Here is a 4,168-nt window from a genome sequence, read left to right on the forward strand (position 1 = left end):
AGATCCGGGATCGTCCCTCTGTCATGTGGAGCCACCTACTTTGACATCATCCACGTGGGCCACTCGGGCGGCGTGTGACCAGCCCGCCGTGGAGCGGGCATCGCAGGCAGCTCGGCCTGGGCTTGTCCCAGTGGCTGCCGTTCCCAGGCCCCTTGGTAAGCGCAGCAGCGGGTGCTCACGGAGCGCAGTGCCACCGAAAGGAGACAAGCGCGTGGGGTTCCACATCAGTGCGTGAGCAACTTCTCAGTGGAAATTCACACACGAACCCCCAGGGGCCCCAGGGGAGCTGTCGTTCTCTGCGAACCCACTATGCACCAGGCCTGGAGCTGGCACCTCCCCTCTGCTGCAGACGGGGAAACCGAGGCCTGGATGCCCTCCAGAGTCAGGGTGGCGGCCTCCCAGCGTCCTGAGGCAGGTCCTGGGGGCCGCTCCCTCGGGGACGGGCAAGGACTGTCTCCAGGCCCTCGGGCTCACCCTGCCTTGCTGACTGGACACATGATACCCACGGAAGGAGGAAATAGGTCAGAAAGCCCCTTCACACGTGGTATGACTTTATGTGAATTTAATAGAAATCAACTCTTCCATGGAATTTAGGGGTTTGGCAAAGGTCTAAAATTGGCTCTTAAGAGCTTGTGGCTTGGCCAACCCATATGCACTGGGAGGTTCCCTCAATTTCTAAACCCAGAAGGAAAGATGGTATCAACATTGCTGCGTGACTCCATTACAATTTCAGTCTTTGCAAACCAAGGAAGACAGTGGGTTTGAGCTCCCCCTTGGCACCCTGCACAGGACAATGTGGAGACGGCCCTAGACCATGTTTGTCAAGTAGAAGGAAGCTTGGCTCTCAGGTAGAGCTGGGCCTTCAGGTGCAGGCTGGGTGGTGCTGACGGGGTGTGGGGAGGACCACTGGGCTGTGGAGGGCAGGTCCTGAGTCACCGTCCCCTCTCCCCGGCCCTCCCCAGCCCCAGCTCACATGATCTTGTCCAGGCTAAGCCTTGAGTGTTGGGTGACAGTGTTGTCATACTCCACCAGGTGCAGCCACAGGCCCAGGGCCCGACCCAAGAGATGGGGCACCTTCAGTATCGTGAGCCCTGGCTCAGCTCAAGCTTCCAGCCACTGAGTGAAGTCCCGGGCCACTGGGTGATCTAGAATATTCCTTCAGTCCTGCTCACCGCTGCTTTCCTGTGGCCCTGACGGCTCTCCCTGGAGACAATGTGAAATCCACTGATGTGTCGCAGTCTTAAAAAACAAACCAAATTTTTTATTTGAGATAATCACAGATTCCCATGCAGTTGTAAGAAACAATCCCCTTCACCCATGTTCCCCAAAGGTAGCATCGGCAGGAAATGAGCACAGAATCATGGCCACGAAATTGATGGCAATACAACCCACCCACCTGATTCAGCTGTCATCAGTTTCACGTGCCCTCATCTGTGTGCGTGCTTAGTCCTGTACCATTTAATCACATGTGTAGGCTCCCAAATCCACTGCCGCAGTGACTACAGCTGCGCACAGGAGTCCTCTGCTGCCTTTTGTAGCCACAGCCACCCCTCCGCTCCCTGACCCTGTCAGAGGCAGAGGACAGGTGCAAGAGTGGTTGGTCAGCATGTCCCTCTTTTTTTCTGTTAACCTCCGTCCAGCAGGTCCTGGGCTGAGCGTCAAATGGAAAGGCGGCCGTGTGGGCCGCAGGGAACAAGGCTCACCAAGGACTGGGCTCCCGTCCTGAGACACGGTGCCCCCGGGCGGGTCCCACCTGCCTGGCCTGAGACTGAGGGACTGGATGTGTTCCCAGGGGACTCTGCTGATTCTGCTCTTTGTTTACCTTTCCCCACTGGCTTCCCTCAAGCTTGCCCAGCAAATAGCAAGGCTGCCCCCTCCTCGCCTTAGAGCCCCATGGAGGACGCCCCAGCCGCTGCCAGGCTGTCCCTTACGGCCCCGTCTCCTGGGTCAGCCCCACAACGGAACTCACCTGGGCCTGTTTGCCTCTCGTCTATGTTTTGAACATGACAGTGTTCCGCTGGAAGCCCTGGCTGCCGGCCCCTCGTGGGAGGCAGCTGGAATCCCTCAGGCGCAGGCCCTGAGATAGATAACCCACCGCAGGACTTGCGGCGCCGGCTGTTGGGTAACACTCCTCCATTCCCACTGGCTTCCTCCCTGGCACCCCCAGCACCCACACAGCCCTGCGGCCTCCTCTCTTCTTACGTGGGATTTCAAAGTGTGCCACTCACCTCGCCTGCCGGGAAGCCGTGCTCTTGTCTGTCCTCACTCCTGCCCATGCCAGCTCGTTCCATCATGGTGCCGGAATGGCTTGTCCTCTCCTGGGCCACTGCCATCCACAACAGCCAGTTGGCAAGAGGAGTGGTACTGTTTCATGATGTTCCCGCTGCAGACCAAGGCTGAGGTGGGGACGCCCGTGGGGGCGGGGCATGGTGGGGGAGGTGCGGGGGGCACCCTGGTGGGAGGTGTGGGGCTCCATCCCTGGCCCAGGCACACACAGCACCTCCTGGTTCTCCAGAAGTTGTCCTTCAGTGATAGGACCACGGTGTGTCCTGTGGGACCTGGGGCGAGGGGGCAAAGAGCATGCCATACAGGAGAGGATGGCCTTGGGGTCTGGGGCTGGAGCCAAGGAGGAAGGAGGCTGGAGTCACGGGGTGGAGTCGGGGTTAGCATTGGGTCAGGAAGAGGTGGCAACCAGGGCAGGAGGGGGCGGGTGCAGGTGGCTGAGTGCGGAAGAGCGAGAAGGAGAGAGCCTGCCCTTCAGCTGCTGGCAGGCCAGGTCTCAGGTCCTGGAGAGGCTTCTGCTGGGTTTAGGAGGCGACAGGAGAGGGGCAGCCAGTCTCCCAGAGCTGCGGTCCCTCGCCCACTGCGGGTGTCTCAGTGGGCACTGCGTGCCCGGGTCATCTCTGTGGGCAGCCAGGGGCCCCACATGGGGTCCCCTCCCTAAGCTCCTGCTCCCTTCCTCCTTGTGGGACTGCGAGCCACCTCTTTGGCTTGTGACCACCTTGCTCTATTCCAGTGGTTCTCAACCTTGGCTGCACATTAGAATCACCTGGGAATCTTTTTAAAATCCTGATTTCTGGGCCTCATCCTCCGGAAATTCTGTTTCTTTGTTATGGGCTGGGGCCACAACATTAGTAACAAAGAAACAGAATTTCCGGAGGATGAGGCCCAGAAATCAGGATATAAAAAAGATTCCCAGGTGATTCTAATGTGCAGCCAAGGTTGAGAGAACCACTGCTCTAGTCTCTGCATATGTGGTCACATTGCCTCCTCCTCCTCCGACCCCGCCTCCCTCCGGCAGGACCCTTGTGATGGCCCTGGGTCCAGCATGCCCTCCCTGTCGCAAGCCCATCAGCAAGGCCCCTTCTGCACAGGTTCCAGGGGCCGTGATTCAGCCGGCCACCCCACCTCCACCCCAGGGCCTGGCAGTGCCCTGGAGCCAGCACTTCGTGGGCGGCTGGGTAAGGTCTTGAGTGGAGACTGCCATGGAGGTTAACTTACTGGCCTTGTGATTTGTGACTTACAGTATTGGACTTGGAGTCACGGAGCATGACTGGAATCCCATGGAGTCCTCATCCTGTGGCAGGGGAGGGGACAGAGAGGGACAAGAGGAGCGGGTCTCCGTGTGAGCGGGCCATGGGCTCGACCGTTCAGTCTGGGCCTTGTACCCGCTGTTTGTCCCTCCAGTGATGGCCCAGTCCTTGGATGCAGACACCAGTCTGTTTTCATTCACCATTGCCCCCCAGGCCTGGCACATGCAGGATGCTAGATAAATATTTGTACAATAAGCACATTGCCTTCTCTCTAGAAATCAGAGCTGAAACTAACATGAAATTAGATTTCTGCAAAACTGCCAGAAATTATTGCTCAACTATCCTTGTAAATATCTGATACCCTGAGGCCAGTACATTAAAAACAAGAAAAATCATGGAAGTCCGTTCTTGACCTTGTAACCCTTGCCTTATCAGGAGAATGCTACAAGAGTACTCTCCAAAGCACAGTCTAGTTCTTGAGGGCGTCGTGTAAGTGGATTTGATTAGTAAAAACATACCGAACACTAATAGATGTGCTGGGCAAAGAGTGGTCTCCCAAAAGCTGTGCACCCCTGGGCCTCATAGCAGGACCTCGTCGGGAATAGGGGTCATTGCAGATGTAACTGAGGACAAGA

At 57.4% G+C, this 4,168-nt stretch overlaps 1 long non-coding RNA gene across 1 annotated transcript; it reads right to left on the reverse strand.

The window, feature by feature from the left end:
• Positions 1-547: 547 nt before the first annotated feature.
• LOC118661793 lies at positions 548-2,189 on the reverse strand. The gene is made up of 2 exons (XR_004969475.1): positions 1,970-2,189; positions 548-1,239 (listed from the first exon to the last, which is right to left on the reverse strand). It is a non-coding gene; the product is annotated as an uncharacterized LOC118661793 (long non-coding RNA).
• Positions 2,190-4,168: the final 1,979 nt, after the last annotated feature.

The sequence above is a fragment of the Myotis myotis genome, unplaced genomic scaffold (genome assembly GCF_014108235.1).
Source record: "Myotis myotis isolate mMyoMyo1 unplaced genomic scaffold, mMyoMyo1.p scaffold_m19_p_8, whole genome shotgun sequence".
Taxonomy (NCBI): domain Eukaryota; kingdom Metazoa; phylum Chordata; class Mammalia; order Chiroptera; family Vespertilionidae; genus Myotis; species Myotis myotis.